The sequence below is a fragment of the Rhipicephalus sanguineus genome, chromosome 1 (assembly GCF_013339695.2).
Source record: "Rhipicephalus sanguineus isolate Rsan-2018 chromosome 1, BIME_Rsan_1.4, whole genome shotgun sequence".
Taxonomy (NCBI): domain Eukaryota; kingdom Metazoa; phylum Arthropoda; class Arachnida; order Ixodida; family Ixodidae; genus Rhipicephalus; species Rhipicephalus sanguineus.
The window spans coordinates 156,690,378-156,710,607 of NC_051176.1; the positions used below are offsets into that span (position 1 = coordinate 156,690,378).

A 20,230-nucleotide genomic window follows, 5' to 3' on the forward strand; every position below is an offset into this window, starting at 1 on the left:
CACTAGCGTCAGTTGCAACCTTCCCAGACATCGAAATTTCGGCCATCCTATGGCGGACCTTTCTCCTTCTGTCTAAATTTAAGGAAGAGCCGAAAAATGAGACGGCACAGAACAAGCGCTATTCTCAACTGTTGATTTCACAACTTTGTCACAGACTGTGTATATATATATATATATATATATATATATATATATATATATATATATATATATATATATATATATATATATATATATATATATATATATATGATGGGCATTTATTATACACATCCTCTTCATCTGTACATTATCATCATAATGCATTTGGTTATGCATCCCCATATTCGCCGTGTATCATCATCATATTGTGGGTTCACCGTGCCTGTTGCCACGTCTGCCCAACCAAGACCCATTATCTCTCTCTCTCTCTCTCTCTCTCTCTCTCTCTATATATATATATATATATATATATATATATATATATATATATATATATATATATATATATATATATATATATATATATATACACACACACATATATATATATACATATGTATGTATGTGTGTGTGTGTGTGTGTGTGTGTGTGTGTGTGTGTGTGTGTGTGTGTGTAGAAAGAGGCCCTGAAACAACTTTTTACTAAGCGTGTCGAAGTATCTAGATTCTTTGATGTACAGACCCAACACAAGGTTCGTGAACGCAACTCTCCTCGGCATTTCGAGTTGCGTTATGTTAATATGCATGTTTCTCCGCTTGTTTTTGTGCGCCTTCCACTCGCATTGCATCGCTTTTGGGTCCCAGGTCACAATGGCGCCTCCAACGACGCCTGACGGTGTCTATAAAAGCTACTGCTGCACAATTTCAACGAGGGCGACACTACCGTGCGCTAGATCGTAAAATGGACCCCATGAGCCTCAACGTAAATGTTCCCTTCTGTTCGGCAAAGCGACAGAACGCAGAAAGCTGCGAAAGTTTAATCCCCGACAACGAAAGCGCGCATGCTCGAACATATGCGCGTTAGTAAGTGTACTCATAAACGGCTGCACGGCGTAGAAAATAAAATCAGAGGTAGCAATGACAGGCCGTATAGGTAAAAAAGTAAATGAAGAAAGAAAACGTGGCAGGTACGTTCACGTCAAGGCACGGACACGTGATAATTGTGTGTGAACAGGATTGATTTTCTGGTATAGAAGCCTGCAAGCCGAAACGCTCGCCGTACTTAGCAGGAATTCGAGTGACAGAACTGGGCTTACCGGGCATATTCTAATTTTCTGTTCTACATGCCTTTCGAAGCATACGCACCTCTATACACATGAAATATTTCGACTCTTTATTTCTTTATTTGATACTGTCTACCCCGTGCTTGGGGTAATTGCAGGGAGGGTGTCACATAATACGTAACATTCGCACAAAAGAGCAACATTCAATAGCACATAGGAATAAGAGATGAATAACCAGCATCAGAAAAATAAGAAACAAACAACAGTGACTATACAAATAAAAATCGACGAATAAATGCTCGACGAATATGCTTAATGTGCACATAAATGACACGCTCGCGCACGTACAAGAAATCTTAGAGTGAACAAGTACCCGACTATGAGAGAATGCCTTCTTGGAATTGGGCCCTTTTCTGCAATGGTTACTCTATCGCAATAGCGCTCTACGGCCACCCTATTCCCCTTTTTTCGCATTGATCTGCGCTTTCTGGTTTCCCCCAATCGTTTGAATGTCTGCCAATGGTGCCGGTTTCTGTCGTAGACGTTACGGTGGACTTGAAAAGGAGCCAGAACTCAACTAAAAGTAGCCAAAGTAGCTATTCCATTTAATATCATCACCAAATTTGTAGCCAAATAGAACAGAAGCCGTATTATGAGTAAGGTTATTATTATTGACCAATGAACGACACCATTTTGGACAACCAAGGAATATAAAGAAAACTGGGATGTTCGCATGCCAATTTAAATCTTATGACAGATGTTACCTGTCTTCGACCAATTTTGCAGTTTGCCGCTGTTGTGTGGGACCCCGTCAAGGTAACCTTCATTGAAGCTCCAGAGCGAATACAAAACCGAGCTGTCAGATTCGTCTTGGGGCGGTACGGTAGGAGCGAGAGCGGGAGAGCTGCACTGCAATGAAAACTGATCCTAAATGGTTTTATTAAGTTTATTGCAGTAAAACTGGAATTGAGACGGAAACTTACCTAAAAAAACCTCATTACATCTCAAAGTGTATTGATTATGATTGCAAAATCCTGGAGTGGCCTGCAAAGAAAAGCATGTATGCTAACTCATTTTTTTGTCCTAACCATTCACCAATAGAACAGGCTGACTGCAAAGCAAGCGCACAGTGTAAACGAAGATGTTTTTTATTTCATGTTGTAATGCTCCCCCCCCCCCCCCCCGCTCCCCTTCCTGCTGCAATGCATTTGGCGCGATGCGGTGTAATTGATGAATAAAGAATACAAACAAGAACACAATTTTTTCCCTCTATATTGATATTCCAGCTCGAGAGAAATTGCAAATAAATAAATGAATTACAATAAATTCAGTGCGCCTGTATGTACTTTATGTGGAATGAAGAGCTCAAGCTAGATAAACAATAATCTTTGAATGTTGCAGCCAAGAAGTCAGTAGGAACATTAAACGTGGCAGTTTTTCTTTGAAGCCGCAGACCGATTTTGATTAGTAGAGTTTACATTAATACCAGTCCAGATTTAAATAGTGACATGTGGTTGAAGGTGAACAGCCCAGCTTCGTTTTGTTCAGGTCTCTGCTATTGTCAAGTTGACTCGAGAACACGCGCTAGGGATCAGGATTAGAAACTTTCGCGTAGCGTCAGCTTTGGTGGCCGGTACCGTGCGATCGAGTCACGCGTCTGCCAACATGCGCACAACATCGCCACTCCGTATTTGCATGTGCGCCTTGCATTGGGGCACCTCCATGCGCACCAGCCTGCTGGTGAGTAGAGAACACGTGCGCGCACCAGCGGACCGAAAAGTATGGAAGCGGTTTATTTCATTTGCAAATAATAAGAGAAATCGCTACCAAATGCGCCAGAACTGAAGTTAATAAGTAGCCAGAAAAAAGACGTTCAGCCAACCTGAAAGTTTCGTCGCCAGACGGGGTCGCAGAGTATCCAATTTGGTGCGAAGTAGCCACCAACAGCAACCCTGGTCATAGACAAGCTACTTTGCAAGACTTTTATGAAATAAGAAATAAGGGCGAAGCAATGAATGTGATAGCAACAAACTGGAGTGTTACACAACGTAAGGCTAGCAGCTCACTACTTCAGCATGCGACCTGGCCCTAACTCAACAAAACTCAGGCGTAAGGGAACGCTGCAGCGAGCGAAGTGACTGTCGTGTTGTCTATAGCTTCAACGCAAACTTGGCAATGAGAGCACAACACGTACACAGGTATGAGTCGTCTGCTGATCCCCTCTAAGATACAGCGCGCGCGACCGCGGGCAACCGCGCCCGGCTGGTCAAAGTAAGCATTTCATGCCGAAGCAACGAAGCCCCCCCCCCCCTCTCCTTTTCCCGCGGCGTTGCTCTAAGAGTAGCGTTACTCAGGACCCAAATAAAGTTCTATGTCTGTCTGTCTGTCTCGCACACACGCACTCGCGCATAGAACATACGACACGTGAGGAACGATTTTATCGATTTGGACTTTATACAGAACATCACGGCGACGGAGACGGTAAAATGCGCATAGATTGTCCATATAATTGCTATCGCACTAAAAAAAAAAGGAAATGTGCACTATTTATATTGCTTGAAGTTGAACTACGGGCCTGCATACTACCGGCTGGAATATTTACTTCTCAGCAACTTTCCTTTCCCCTCTATAATCAATCCTCATAGATATACAGTATCATACATAACAGTCAAACTAAGACAGAACAGAAATCATTAAAACTCTGGTATGTACTATCGCGCTCAGTATGAGCTACACCGTGTGAGCACGTGGCCATGTGCACTGTAAGGTTATACATTGGCGCCGTTCATGACATTTCGAGTTATCAGTTATCGTGCGCATTGCCTCGACTTGCCTTCACGCACGCCCTCGCTTTGTCCTGAGGTGATATCAGCTTCGCAAATGATAGCATCGAGGGTGCAAGCAAGCAAGTGGGGGCGATGCGCGCTCGCAGGGGCAGCCAAACGCTCTCCCGATAACCCGAAAACGTGCCATGATCGGCGACACTGTACAACCTTGCAGTGCGCTTGGCCACGCGCTAGTGTGTTGTAGCTCATACTGAGCGCGATAGTATGTAAGCACACCAGCACTTCTAACCAAAGACGTTAGTCTGGTTCGTGCTTGTAGTCTATGGACTTCAACCAGTCTGGTTACAGATTTGCTGTGATAACTTCTTACTGGCCCCACGTCAAGATTTGCATAAGCATTGCCCCTTTTGACGTGCAAATAGTGTGTTAACGCAGGAGCGTCATCGTGTGAAGCTTATAGGTAAATTTCTTCATCGTTGCCGACCGGTAAAAATCTCACACTGTAGCTCTCTATGGGTAAGTATTTTACAAGTTATTTGAAAAATATCCCCAAAAGGTATCTTCCAAAAATCTAAAAAAAATTACACATCATCTCCCCCTACGGGCAACCATGGTGGGATGCGAAAGCATCGCGGGGGGTGCGCATCGAGTTTTCGTTTCTCTTATGTGACTTATGAGACGGTGGTTGTCGACGCGTTTGAATTACCGCTTGCCCACGTTTACGTTCGGCTTCCCGAGCCTTCCTCTGCTCCGCGGCGGTGGCGGTGCCGCTGCAACTAGCACCGACGTTGTTCATGGCGTTTCGCACACCGTTGCACAGAGAGAGAATGACGGAAGCACAGCGAACGCGCGCTTTCGCCGCCTCGCAGCTTCGAGATTCTCTTGCCGGCGTCGCCGTTTGCGTTCAGCTTCGCGAGCGTCCATAGCGACATTGCGAAGGAGAGTGCAACGCTTTCGGGCGAGCGCGCGCCGCATTGTATACGAGCGCACAGCTGTGGCGTAGAGAGAGAAATGGGAGAGGAGAAACGAAGCGGAGGCAGCGCTCACGCCACCTCCTCCGCCCCACCTCCTCCCAACTCCTCGCGCTCACGCGAGGAGAGGGGGGAGAGTTGGTGCATTAGCAGTATGGTTGCGGACGCCGCAGAACGGACACTGCCCCGAGCATAAGATGCTTTCGCATCTAAAACCATGGGGGTACCTAAGCGATCTTTATGACGTGTAAATGCGAGAGTAGTACTTATCGCTGAGTTCACCGCCGAAATGCGAGACCATCGCAACTCAGCCAATCGTGCGAAACCAATAAATTCCACGCCAAAGCGGCGTAGCCAGCACCACTGGCCAGCACTAGAGTCACTGGAAAATTTCAGAGTACCGCAAAGGTAGGGTGCACGCGGGCAACATTGGGCGGCGGCGGCCATTTCCCTTCCGGACCGTCCGGCGCGTTAGCAGCGTGTGCTGAGAAGTGACCGATCTTTTCGCCTCGATGCCGTGTTACGCTCGGCGTAACCGCAATATGTGTGTGTGTGTTTCTTCAAAAGGATATCAGAAGTGATTTCGAGTCATCGACAGTCATGAATCGACTGCGCGGTAAGCGGTGTAGCTAATGAAACGTGCGGCGAATGTTGCCATGTGCTCGCGAACTCTCTTCGTGGCTTCATCGGTCTCTTTTCGTTTCACGGCCGGATGTGTTTGCAAAGTCCGGAGCTGTATAGTTGCATAGCGTAATGACCACACAAGATGCCCTTTACTTCGACACTTGGAGAATGTTGACTGTTTGCCCTAGCTTTGCAGTCGGTGTTCCGGTTCACTTCATAGCGCATTCGAGAACATTATCGAACATCGAGAACATTCAGCATTGCGGCCTTCGACTGATAGCTGACGCATACCTTACTTGCGCACCATGCTTGCTGTTCAGCTGGGTGTTATCTGTAATAGAAGTGGTGTGTGTACGGTAAGTGGAAGTTGTGCGTGAAGTATTTGTCTCGGTTCAGAACGCCAGCAGCCGAACGCACGGGGGAATTGGCGTGCGGTAGGTAAGGTGCATCTTATTTTGCGAATACGTTCTTATTTCCTAACAGATACGTAGAAAATAGGGCATCAAAAATTATTGACGTCACTACTCAGTTGTTTCATTTCCTATTTTTTGTCTCCTTAATATTCCCAACGTTGCAGTGCACTTGCAAAAATTTTGCTGTGTTCCGACAAAGCTTTTTTTTTATTGCGTTGCCAGCGTGTAAACAGCTGGGGTTCGGTTTCTGCACTGTTTTTAATTTCAACTTTTTTTATCGTAACGCACTCTTGTTAAAACTTTCTCGGCGCAGTGCTTTATGTTATTTTGATCAGAAATAGCACATCCCGAAAATTTTTAACGCGCATCCTACTGCAACACAGTATGTATAGATCTAGGGCTCGCATGAAATCGATTCCCTCAATGCGTGGGAGGATAAGCCTTTTTTTTTTTTTTTGCTGTGACTGTGACCATGTCTCACTCACTAAACAGTATTGTAAGGGTACGCTCGGCGCAATGCAGCATTAGCAACATTTTTTTTTGAAAAAAAAATATAAATTACGCTTAATAACATTGCCTTATACCAAGTTTATCAACAGAGTTCCACGCTTCAGTTTTGCGCAGTGGCAAATGATCACGCGACAATTGCCTTCAAGGTATACAGTAAACAGTTATTATTTTAATAAGTCTTCGATTTCGCTCTCGTGCGTAACACGCTATTAACTCGAAATGCATGCACAATCTCTTCAACAGATCGAGATATGAACAGCCGAGCAAATAGAAAGGTATGTAGTATGTAGTTTTCAATATTGCTGAACATAGCGAACAGAAAAGGTGAAGTATCCTGTTGCATGAGAGCTTTTCCAGCAAAGTTTTGTGTAGTTCACTGCAGAAAGGAGTGTTCTTCGAGCGGGGCGAATTCATTCCGCGGCCATCTATGCAGCCACGTACAACGGCGCTCTTTGACGTTAATGTTTCCCACGCGGAATGCAAAAATATACGAAATTCCCGGAGTAGCTCACCAGCAACGTTCGGTTACTGGTGAGCTACTCTCTGGCATCTGCATGACGCGTTTAAAAAAGCGACGAAGTACTTCTAGGGACCGCGGTACTGCTAAATGTCCGGCCACGCTGCGCATTCAACGCGCCTGCACCCAAGGCGCTTGGAAGGGATATGGCGGCGAGAGGTCACGTGATGCGAGTAAGCCAATCGCGTCGGCGGCGGCGCGCGGAAAACAGATGCGATACTCTGAAAATTTTCTAGTGACTCTAGCCAGCACGGCGAGTTAGCGCCGTCTAGTGAATAGTCTTCCATACAGAGCCAATCCCATGCGCAGCATGAAGATGACGTATTTTGTCTGCCGTTTTTCTGCGACGGCTTTCGGATGACGACGAGACCGCAAAATGAGCAAAGTAATACTCTCGCATTAAAAACGAGTGGAACTGTGTCAAGTTTCCTACAAATAAAAAACATGACTGCTATGTACGAGCATTCTTTCTTCCATACATCGGCACAGAGTTTTTATTTTTTTTTAACCTGTTCGTACTTAAAGTACTTTCAACCCTGCGTATACGCGAAATACAGCTGGGCACACGCATTAACTCCTAAGCAGATATTCTTTGCCCGAAAAATAACACGAGTTTCTTGCAAATAAACTAGTTACAGAAATTAATGTTTTGAGCAACCTTCGAATGAAGTGTCACTCTTCGTGTTCTCGCCCTGTCTTCTTTTTATCCCCTATTCCGTTTTCCCAATGCAGGGTAGCAAACCGGACGGCCGTATGGTTGAGCTCCCTGCCTTCCCCCTTTTTTCGTTTTTGTTGCGACAACACACGCACACACACACACACACACACACACACACACACACACACACACACACACACACACACACACACACACACACACACACACACACACACACACACACACACACACACACACGCGCGCGCGCGCGCGCTCGCACACAAGAGCACACACACTCATTCTACTCTCGCCCGGACACACACATGTAGTAGCATACCTCACACACTTGCCCCAAGAAAGCAGTAAAAATAGTTGCATCAACTCAGCTCACTCACCTAACCTCATTCTGTTCAAAACCTTAGCAGTTTATCGCCAAACCATTATCCGCCGCGGTGGTGCAGTGGCTACGGTGCTCGGCTTCTAACCCAACAGTCGCTGGTTCGATCCAGGCCGCGGCGGTTGCATTTCGAGGGAGGCAAAGTGATGGATGCCCGTGTACTGTTCGATGTCAGTGCACGTTAAATAGCACTTGATCGTCGTAACTTCCGGAGCCCTCCATAATGGTGTGCCTCATAATCATATTGCAGTTTTGCCGGATGCTACCATTCTGGTTGACCTCCCTGCCTTTCTCTCATTTTAGTATCTCTCCCTCTCTGGCGTGAAACCCCAGATATTATTATTATTATTATTATTATTATTATTATTATTATTATTATTATTACGATCAAACCACAAAAATATGCACCGCTCCAGGGGCCCTCTTCATAAATTTTTTGTTCGTCAGTCCTCTTCATCATTGGCGATCTATTTTGTGAAAAAGTGAGTCTAACAAGGATTGGATGATATATGCTGTTCGTAAACGCACTTCGCCATTCACCAATCGCCTTGGCTAACTGCATGTCCAACATTACTAGTGGCCGTAAAATGCTCTTACGCAAATATTTTAGCGCCATAACGTTATTGAATATACGAGTCGCGTTCCCAAAAATCAGAAAAAAAAACGAAATAAAAATGGGGAGATGAAGCCAGCGCTATGGGTATCCAGGCTCTCGATAAAAGATGTGCGTTGTGCAAAAAGGAAAGCCAATATTGCGGTATAGATCAGTCCTAGGATGGAGAAGGAGGGAAAGATGGCCCAAGTAGCCGGCGAGGAGAAAGGAAGTCGTACTGAGCGATCTATCCAAGTTTTCTCGGCCTTTTATATTGTTCCTGCCCGCGCAGGTTTCGAAGTGGTCTTGCAGGGAGGCTGTACAATTCGGAAGTCCGTCAACCGTGAGTGTTTCCGCACAGTCTCTCAAACGACACGCCAGACGAAATTCGCAGCTGCGTCCAATCACGTCCCAGCTCCTCTGTCATCGCGACTCTCTTCACTCTCGGGCGTTTTTCTTGTGCGCTGTTGCTTTTCGCGCGCCCATTGGATGAAACACCGTGGCGGGTGAAGCGAAGAACGCGGGGAGGCGAAACTACCCTTCTTCTTGGCGGCTCTTTCCACTCGCACGGGCATAAGAGCCAGGTGGGAAGGAGCCGCTTATTTCCTCGCCGGTTTCCTTCGCGCGTCAAACTCCCCCTCCTCTGTCTTCCGCACCCGCGGCTCAGCTCGGAGCCGATCAATACAGGAACGAGAGGGCTAGGGAAGGGTGTCCTGGGCGTTATCGCTGTACGGCCAGCGCATGCGCGGAGGAGGAGAGGCTGGCGATCGCAGCGCCGCTCCTAGCGGCTCAGCCAAACGTAAACAAAAGTGCTCGGAGGCTCTCGCGAGCAGATTCAACACGTAGCGAGCGACCCGTGCGGCAATCCTTAGCCGCTGGTAACGCCAGGGAACGCCGCGACTCGCGTTGACCGCAGCGCGCCGTTTAAAGGGAACCCCGAGCCGCCGGGCTTCGGTGGCGCGTCTCGGCACCGAAGTCGTCGATTCCTCGTCGAACGGAAACGCACGCCGGCCGCGTGTGGGCGTCCGCTGCTCTTTCGGCGGCGTCGCGGCACAAGGGACACGCTCTGCGCGGCAGAAAGTTCGTCTCCTCGTGCCACCAGCTTTCGTCGCCGCCAAAGAAAGGTAAGTTGAACCTGTGATTTGTAAATCGAGCTCTAAGAATACGCTGTCGCGTTCTTCTGCTGCGTTTCGCGCTAAGTAAGCAGCCAACTTGGTTCCAAAGTTTTAGATTAGTTGCTGTCTCCACTGTTGTGTTGCGCACCGTGCGCACTGTGAGGATGTGTAGCAGGGACGCAGTCTTAGTGGCTAGCCGAGGAAATCTACTTGTTCACGCTAGTTTATCAGTACATCGCGCTTTTGATGCTAATTGATGTCTCGCGATGGCACATCAGCTTTCAGCGAGCTGAACGCCAGCGACTGTCGAGCTGTGATTCAAATTCTGAAATGAGTTTCGATGCTCATAGAAACGAGCGGCACGGGAAAGTTGGACTGAGAATTCACAAACATGTAATTCTTCATACTTCTCGACACCGACAGCTTCCGTATCTAACATAATTTAACTTTCTTTCATTCAATGTGTTATGAACACAGTCATGTCGAACAGTTTGTGCGAGGGAAAAGCTCGTCGCCACTCAATAGGACAAAAGGGGATAAAGTAAAACGCGGTTTGCCCCTCCGTAATTTCCTACGCAGCAAATAATACACCATTAATGGGTTGAATCCTACCTCCCAAAATGCACTACCGTTCTCTGCACCAGACTCCATGACTTCGAATGTTGCGTAAAATCTACCACGGCTTTCGTGTCTTCTCGCTACATTTTCTAGTTGGTGGCTGAGTTTTCTATGTTAGTTAACTTGTTCGGGGTCCAGTGAGCTGTATTTGATGCCAAACTGCACATGCTCGCACACACGCGAGTGAAACGACAGTACAAGCGCGCGCACACAATAAAGCGCCACACATCGCTGTACGAAAAAAAGAAATAATGCAGTCAAAGAGTGTTAAATTTCATTTGCCTCCTATAGTACAAGTTTCTTCCGAACTGCTGTAACAGCATTCGCGTCACTTCTGTGAGACTGAGAACACTCCTGTTACTAACGTGCCACCAAGAAAGTATTCTTAGGGGCCGCAGCTGTCACATCTTTGCGGATACTTCTGTATAGAAAAAAAAATTAACAAACGCGTTATATTTTTCTTCCCATGGTGTCTTCCTTTACTGGCACGCATACACGCTGGCACTGGTTCGAAAACGTATTTAGAGAATCGCCTTCTCGTCAGTGTCTTTATCAAGCAACATTTGTGGAGACGGAAAGGTCGAGCGTGCTTCGGAAAGTCCAAGCGCCATGGTGTCCCTGCTGGCATTTCCTCGCGTGTTAGTTATACTCCCAGCTGTCGTGAAATGACATTTCTCGTTTGCTGAGTAAAAAATGCTTAGGTGTTTGCTGTTTTCTTTATCATTCTATTATGGTCTATTCGCTCCAGCCTCTATATATGAACCAAAGACAATACGTCAGAAGTGCGAACGACATGCAGTAAAGCTTAATGAGAGTCGCATACGGCTCTCATTAAACCAGCTCTGCATGGCATTCTGCTAGCATTTGCTCCTAGAAAAACAGGCTGCTTAAAAAAAAATACATATACATTAGGCGCGGGTAACACAAGCCGCTTTATCCTGCGGATGTTTCTAAAAGCATATAAAAGCGGGCATGTTTCTCAATTTCCTTGCCTCAAGAAAAAGGAGATATGCGTTGAGCAACAGGTGCGTGATGCAAATATGTAGACCGTCAATACAGCGCAGCAAGTACTTCGATTTATGCTTTTTTTTTACTTATTTATCTATTCGTTTGAGTTACTTTTGCGCAATGGCCCGTTTAAGGTTAACAAGCCATGTGGAATATTGCGGAATACAAAGGAGGTACCAGGATATATATATATATATATATATATATATATATATATATATATATATATAGATAGATAGATAGATAGATAGATAGATAGATAGATAGATAGATAGATAGATAGATAGATAGATAGATAGATAGATAGATAGACAGATAGATAGATAAAGCTTGCGAGCTGATAGGAAGGATGTATTTGACGTTCGTGAGGCAGTTTAATGAAAGCATGCTGGCTGGCTTTTCAGCCTGGCCTTCTGTCGAACGATATCAGTGTAACCAGGTGCCCTCTGTTACATTAAAGCTGGCATGCAATGTTTCGCATTATTTTATTTTTTAGTCATTTACTTAAACGCGCATAACTTTATGCACAGTAGCGGGAATGTAGTACATGGAAACGTCTTCACTTTTAAATTTTCCTCTAACCTCACTCTTTTGGACAATATCCTTGTTGTTGTGAAGGAACAAAATTAATTCAAGTTTCTCGAAGATTTTGCTGAGTTATACTTATCAAGTATAGTCAGCATGCAAAACGTACTGGGGAAAGCATTCCCAAATTACTTCTCGAGGAATCGACCTGCTGGCTTAATCATAATGAACGGATGGATGGATTGATGGATGGATGAGAAACCTTATTGTGGTCCTTTACGGTCGATATACATTTTAGTTCCAATGAGGGTGCCATTAAGTACAGTTCGTGGAACTTCTACACGACATAAGCCATGACCAAGGCTTTCCTGAGGAAAATTTCGTCGTTCGAACTACACTGGCAGTGCGCGCGCGCTTCACGAATTTCAATCGCAGTTACAAAACCACCATCAACCCCTGATCGTTCGTCGTGTACAGTGTAGGATTGCCTTCAACTACTGCTTGAGTGGATGTCGTAGTGCGGCTTTTCGTATAACGACGTCGGCTGTGAATCGTTATATTATAATGACTTCTCTCTTCTTCTATGCCACATTAGGTTCCAACAAACCATGCCGGTCGACCCTGCGGATAACGTAGTCTGGGGTGATACCCGGACGAGAATGGTGAAGAGCGCGAAAGAATAGGATAAGGAGTTGATCATTCCTCTCGGATGGATAGCTTTTCTCGAAAATTCCTCCAATTTGCTGACTTGCGCGCAGCTTTTAGCCGTAATTGTGGCATTATTGCCGCACATGTCTTTTCTCCAATGCCACTGAAGCTACTTACAGTGTCTTCGAAGCTCTTAGGAAACTACAGAAAGAAGAGCTGGGGAAAAGATGAATAACCAAGAAAACTGATTTCTTTGAGGAACGTAGGAAACACATAGGTGCCATTTAGTGTGCTGCAGATCTACATCCCACCGGAAAAGCGTTCGCGTTGGTTTCTGCATAATCTTATCTTATTATTCATTTTTGCTACTTCCTTCCTCCCGTCCTCTGTAGAGAATAGCACGCCAGAGCACAGGAACTCAGGCCGACATCATCGTCTTTATTATAGCAGATTCACTGCGTTTCTTACTCCCCATTGTTTTGCAACGCTCGAACTGTGGCATTAAGAGTAAATTAGGTCAAAATATTTGCTGAGCAAAGACGCACATGATAAAGCATTTAGAGAATGCTACACGTCGAGCCGAACTCTCCAAAAGCTTCTAGTTTCTGTGGACTATTTTTCAAGACTTTTCAGTGTCTTTCTAAATATTTTTGGCGGAATTGCGACGCGATATACGATGGCGGTGGGGTAGGTAGCTCTGTCTGATATTACAGGAAGCTCTAGCCTTGGAGAGCTGTAGTGCTGTTACTCCATTTGCCTGCGACGCATTTGCAAAGCAGGTAAGCTTCTTACCGTCTCAATAAGCTGGTATCGTTCGTGAGGGTGTGGAGTAGACGAGCAGTGTGGATGGTATTTCGTTTTCTCCATTATCTTTTCTGTTACGCTTTGATTGCCATGTGGCGTGACCTCACAGTGAGACTAAATTTAAGCATGCAGGCTCGTTTCATGCAGCTAGTGTAAAAAGACCTTCTAAGATACGTTCTTCATGAACCGTCGTTCAACTCTGCAGTTTGGTCGCTTCTTAACATCACACTCCTGACCTGAGTACACTTTCGTAGTGTGTAAACTATATACGGGAGAGAGAGAGAGAATGTTTTAATGAACAGCTGGAGATATTTGCCTGGCTATTCGCCTGACATGCTACTCCAGGTGCTGGGTGATGATTATGATATATACACTGATAACCGCACACACATACATAGACTACACTGTTTGCAAAATTTCGGTCAGGCTTGTGGCCCGCAAGAAAGTCAGCAGCGCTTTCGTTGCGCGTAACGCACGGGTGCTGTTTTGCCATAGGCCCAGAATGTGCCGCAGGCCTAAACGCGAGTCCTGTTGAAGATATGCGGGAAACGTCGAAAGTAGATCATGGGCATCCGTAACACCCTCAAGAGCGGAGCTCTTAGGGCTCTGAGCATTGTCTTGATACGATTAACCCAAAGTACAAGTGATTGTCCGTGGAAAGGCATCACCCGTCCAAAGTGAATGGAGAGAGACATCCACATCACAATAAAGACTGCGGGGCCACACGAAGGAAGTGGGGCCGGGGGGTGGGGAATGTCAAGTCACGAATGTCTCGTAGGATAATAGATTTTCGAGCAAATAGATTTTCGAGAACAGAGTGGAGTTCATAGGGAAGGCTAAGAGGAAGTTAAAGGTGAAGTCAAAGAGCGAGCAACGCGGCGATCCGCAAGACTCGTTATTTTATCGTGACCGTATTCCTGCATCCAGTGCCGAAAAATAACACGGCTCCACGCTAGTCCTTTTCATTGAAATTTTTCTATTTCGTCATTGACATGAACGATGTTACATCTACATTGTTGCCAGGATGAACCACTCGGCGCGAAGCACGAACACAATTAAATAGAATAATACCCATATTTATGTACCTCGCTAAGCTCTGGCTCAGTTTATCGGGGTTATACTGCATGTGTCCGATCACTGCGGGCTACACGCAGATGCATTACGGATGGGATGTGAAAGAACTCTAAATGTGCGCCCAAAATAACGCGGAAAAGAAGAAAAAAAAAACGCTTGGGAAGTTTCGCTCGAGAAGCGCATACGCAGCACACCCTTACCGCGAAAGGCACAGCGATCGTATTGGGCAGGGTGCGGCAGCCACGTCACAGTAGCTGAGTTCTCGAGGTTCCTCGTTCCGTTCAGGGAAGAGCGCGCGCTTTCACCCACCTGCCCACGAACTCTGCGTTTCGACAAAAGTGCGCAATTTCTTTATCACTTCCCTCTATTAATTTTGAAAGAAGAAAACACAAACTACGTGCAGCGGTTCACGTGATACGCGACTCACTTTTCATTGGTTGTTCGTTTTCTGGCTACCCTTGCAGCATTTCAGGCGATTTGCGTACGTTTCCGTCGAATTTCCTGAACCTTGCTGGTCGCGGCATCCTGCGCGTGGGATGCCGCGACACGCTTTGCAGCCGCAAATGAGGACGAACCGATTTCCTAGCGATCATGAACAGCGTGAAAGTCTTTTTCACACGAAAGTGTTTTATGCCGGGGTCCACCAAGACTTCAGTGACGTATTTCCGTCACGGAATTGACGTCGAAAAAAAATACGCAATCAAAGGCAAGAAACAAAAGGGTACCGTCAACGGGCATCGAACCCACGACCACTCGGTCCGCAACAACAGATGCCGGGCACGCTATCCACTGCGCCATGGTCACAGACTCTGGAGGCTTTACGAACGCGCCTTTTATATTTACCACTCTCCCGGTCGGCTGGGTGGTGTTGACCTCTGGGAGTGGTAAGGTAAAGTAATTCGTCATTGCTGTGGCCTCCGCGACTAGCATCTGCAACGCGTTACGCGTCCGTCCCAATCGGCGCGTTTTCAATAGAAGAATTTTGTCAATGCCTTAACACACCGCGAGGTGGCGACCTTTGCCCAAGCGTCGTAAAAGCGTCGGCCTCGCTCAGCATCACGCTAATACAAACCAAAAATAGCTCTGCGACGCGCGCCTGCCTTACCTGGCTGTAACACCGCGCGTTCCATGCTCACGCGCTCCCCCCGAGAAACATCGCGGCCGGGCTACCGGCGCGGCACGACGCGCTTTGCGTTTCCCTCTAGTCCTGCCGTGGTGTTCAATCACATTTTAACATGCCGCAGGATGGTGACCAAGTTCTGCGTCCAATATGCGACGCTCTTCTGGCTATCACACCTCGTTCTCTGATTACGCTTTCACCGTTAACTACTACAGCAACCACAAGGGTTTGTTTAATCATTTAACATGGACGTTAGTCGTCGGGATGGAGATGTACCACCAATCATCAAATTGGGTGCATGCACGTTAAACGGCGCCATTAGGTTTCAGACATCAATATACATTGTGCAAACTCTCTCATATCAATGTACAGTAAGCATTCAGTTACTTCTGTAAGGGCACGCTTTACTTTCGTGTTATTCCGATTCCTATGACGGAGGGATGAACCGTGTTTTTTTACCTTGTCTTAGATTCGCTTTGTTTATTTTTGCTGTATTTGCAGAATAATACCAGAAGCTCGCACGCATTAACAAACACAACGGCTGTCCGGAGCGGTTAGACCAGAAAGTGTGATACTAAACAAAGTCGTCTGTCCCATTGTTTATCAGCCGTTCCTTTCTGGTTTATACCAAACTGGACGTGCATTGAGTGCGCTAAAATAAGCATCTGTGGGTGCGTTAGCTTTCGCTGACGGTGTATGTTCGACATGTATCTACACTGGAAGGTGCAGAAGAACTAAAACAGGTAAAACAGTCGAGGTATTTCCGAGAGCGCGACTGGCAGGCGTAGGTCGTTGGCGCAAGGGAGGTATTTGGTTTAGAGACATTTAGTCGACGGAATATTGTAATTTAGTGCCGCAAGTATTCAACAATTATGTTTTATCTATTGCCCGTAACTTCTTACACCAGGCCTCATCAGATAATTGAGCGACGCCTCACTACCATTGAAATTAGGACCAGCCAGGCAGTGCACAAGGCCAAATAAGAAGAGAACAGAGTCGAACGAGAAAAAAAGAAAACACACGTTTCCGGAGGGAGGGTACCAGTGCACTATGTCTTGGGGCTGGATAGATAATAATGTCCAGGGCCATTTGCTGTTGCTGGAAACACATAGTGTTCACATTGATCGTGTAATGACAAAAAGAGCACAGAGGCACTGAAAGCACCAGCGAGGGCATGTAGGCAACAAAGATAGAATACACAATTAAGCTTTTTTTTTTTCAGTACACAGCGAGTGCTTTTTCAGTTGTCTGCCAAATCTTTGTCGATGTGGTTTAAGACGTGTTCGTCCTTGGCCGGCCACCTGTGATATTATGTTCGTTATCACAATTGGCTCGCGCTGACTGTAACAAAACCTTCTGGCACACAAGACCCCTTGTGGAAACAAAGCTTTTACAGCCTACAGCTCACTCGCGTGTATAGAGAACGAAAGATGTAAGCGTGTTTGCGCCACTTGCTGAATGCCGTTTGTGCGAGGCATGTTCCATATCATCAAGAGAAGCCATATGAGCGTGACGACTTGCCGTATACTTGTGCTGCCTTACGCAGTTGATCTTGATGACCATTTAAAGCCAAGACAAGCAGTATTGTGCAGCCACAAGGAATGGCACGTAGGCGGTCGCTTATAGCCTAGTGTTCCGTCTCGTTTTCAGAAGCTGATTTTTTTTTATTGCGGGGCCAGAAGCACGGGTAGAGGCGTGCTGATTATCGGGAAGTGTATGCTGTGACGAAAGCTGCCTTAGAATACCTTGTTCAAGTAGTGCTGTAGAGCAGCACCTACAAACAGATCGCTCTCAAGCTCTACGCAAGTATATTGGTGGCCACAGATGTTAATACGGTTCCACAATCTCTGTCAGTGTAACAGAATAAAAATATTTATTGTCCAGTGAAGAAGTATAGGCGAGGAAACAGGGAATCGCGAAAGCGAAATACGGCTGTTAATTGATTCTCGTATATTGTTCTGAAGCTTCGACGTTCTGTCCTGTCAAAGACTGTATCACTGCCGCCCCTATTATACGGCACTCAATGTTGTGAGCGATTGCTGTGAATACAGACTTTGTGAGAAGCAACAAAGCTCTCGACCAGAGAGAAATTCAACATTGCTAGTGCCGCGTACTCAGCGCTTGAATGAAAATTCTGACATGAACATGAACTTTCTTTTGGTCCTCAAGACCCGCCTATTCAGCAATAGGAGTTCCACAGGCATCGCGACGCAGCCTAGAATTTGATGATGATACAACTACATTTAAGTAATAAAGAAGGCTGTACAGTTGCTAAGAATCGAACACTGTTAAAAGGACCCTGCTCCCATATTTCACCCACCCGCGGAGCTTTGCATTACAACGCGCTCCTAGTATCAAGCTGCCGCGGCGGCCGCACTTTAGATGGAGGCGAACGTGCTGGAGGCCCGTGTACTTAGAGTTAGGTGCACGCTAAAGAACCCCAGGGGCTCGAAATTTCCGGAGCCCTTCACTACGGCGTCTCTCATACACATATCGTAGACGTTAAACTCCAACAATTATTACATTACTAATATCAACCTGTGATCAATGCAAAAAGAACTTTGAAAATTGGCGCGTGCAAACAAAACTTGCTCAACTTGCAAATCCAAAATAAAAACAGGCAACAGAACTCGGCATACCGTTTTGATTTTCCCTCGCCCAGCGAGGTGCTTCGCTGCTTTGTCGAAACGTGGCTTAAACCTCGCGGTACTAGTCTTTCTGCGCATTGTGGCCTTGTTCCCGCGGGGTGCCGCCGCACCTGTTAAAGGCGTCTTCACCAATGGTCACAATAACCACTTGGGCCGATACGCCGACAGCTGAACACTACGGCTACTTGAGCAGAAAACGCAAGCTAGGCTGAAAGTATACAGAGAAATCAGGAGTTTTGTCATAATGAAATAAATTGGTTTGCCCTGATCTAGAAACGCCAAGTGCAGTATACTGATGCTGACAACGCTTTGTGCATGCCGTTGAACAGCGCTCCTTGCGTCAAATGCACGGAAAATGAAATTTTAATGCCCAAATTTCTGTCGTTTTTGTAGCTGTAAGCAGCATAATATATCTTGGTATTTTGAGATTCCTCGTAATGATTACAGTGTCGTTCACCGCTCTGTAGAGAGCACGAGCTGCCCTCTTCGCTGTACAGGGCGACGCCTTGCGGTGATTGCAGAGTGATTGCGCATAGGAGCACGCGTGGCCTAACTAGCCAATAGAACGGTGCAGGTCGCTCTTAACCGGCGGTGATGTTTGTAACCGCTTTTGTATCACCATGTGTGGTTATGGCTTGAAGGAGCTGTCTCACTGCGACACTGGCGATACCGTTCAATGAAAACACGCGCGTTCGATTGTTCGCGCCACTGGGTATGAAAATTTGCATCTGTTCTCACTTATTTTCGATAATGTCAGCAGCCAATAAAGCGATTATACGTACTTAACGCGTGAAGTGGAAGCACATAAGTGCACAGAAGCCAAACACCTTCGCTGATTGCCTAATTCCGCCATGGTTCCTCCTAGGACAGTGCAAGCGGAACAGTATTTCATGCACTTAGTAAGCCTTGCAGCGAAAAGACCACCCGTGCATTATCAGTTCATACGCCTCAATCTAGGCCAACATGGTGCAGCGACAACACGCGCGCCACGAGGTATACTGGACGTTCGGTGAAACGAAGCCGCTTATTGACACTGCCACGCACGAAAGCAGTTCTTTATTTACATTAAGCTGCGCATGCCCATAGACGCACAATTTCTGACCCATCAGCCACTGCCACGCGTCTCCTCGTAGAGCGTAGCGGGCCTTCGGCGCGCTCTGCGCAGCAGGGCGGCACTGTACATTGTAAGCTTGCGCAATATATTCTTTATTCCCAACAAATCAACACCCGCAGCTTAATACATCACATCCACTTGCCGAAATTGTTGATGTACGTCGCTGCAGTCGGCGCGGGAGCTAATTTCCATAACAAATAAAAATATCAAGCGCTTTTATTGCGCCATTTTCACTGGTACAGTGGTGCTACAACCATCCAATCCCATAGTATAGCAAACGCACAATAAAAAGGTCATGCGTATGTCCGGGTGCGGGGCACCTTTAAGAGAAAGAATGCGCCACCGGCAAAATAAATGCTTTTATGGACATCGTCAACATTACCCGACAAAACACCGACGCTAGCACCTTCCACCTTTATTATTACCAAATGAAAAGCCCCAGAGCAAACAGGCATGCCGTCCAGAAAGCGCAGCCGGGTTTGGAGCACGGTCGGAAAATTGTGGACCCGTGCTGATTAACTTTCATCTATGGAAGTGCCGCACGTGATTGTCTCTCGCCGCGGTGACCATACAACGTTACTGCGCCGATTGCTACGATTAGTTTCGGTAACCCGTACGCCAGCGGCCTTGAGGCCGTTCTATCACGCAAGAAAATACCAATTGCAGTCTCTGAATTAACCCCACACCGCTGTATACACTGCACCGTTTATAACTATTGCGCTCTGGGCAAGTGTATACGTTGCGCAGAGACGTGGCAGAGATGTGAATACTTTTATTTCAGGATATGCTCTATAGGGACGCGAGGAAAAGTACATACTGTGGGTCGCATGGCTTCGCACTGACATAACTGCGTTAATCTTGTGATGAGCTCTTCAATTTAATCT

The 20,230-nt window shown here is 46.4% G+C and overlaps 1 protein-coding gene across 2 annotated transcripts in view; it reads left to right on the forward strand.

Annotated features, from left to right (window-relative positions):
• The first annotated feature begins 9,511 nt into the window (after nt 1-9,511).
• Nucleotides 9,512-20,230, forward strand: part of LOC119400835 (uncharacterized) — a 210,695-nt gene continuing 199,976 nt past the window's right edge. For both annotated transcript variants that reach the window (XM_037667758.2, XM_049417327.1), the window contains exon 1: nt 9,512-9,796. The gene's annotated coding sequence lies outside the window, so the exon portion shown is untranslated. The remainder of the gene's footprint in view (nt 9,797-20,230) is intronic.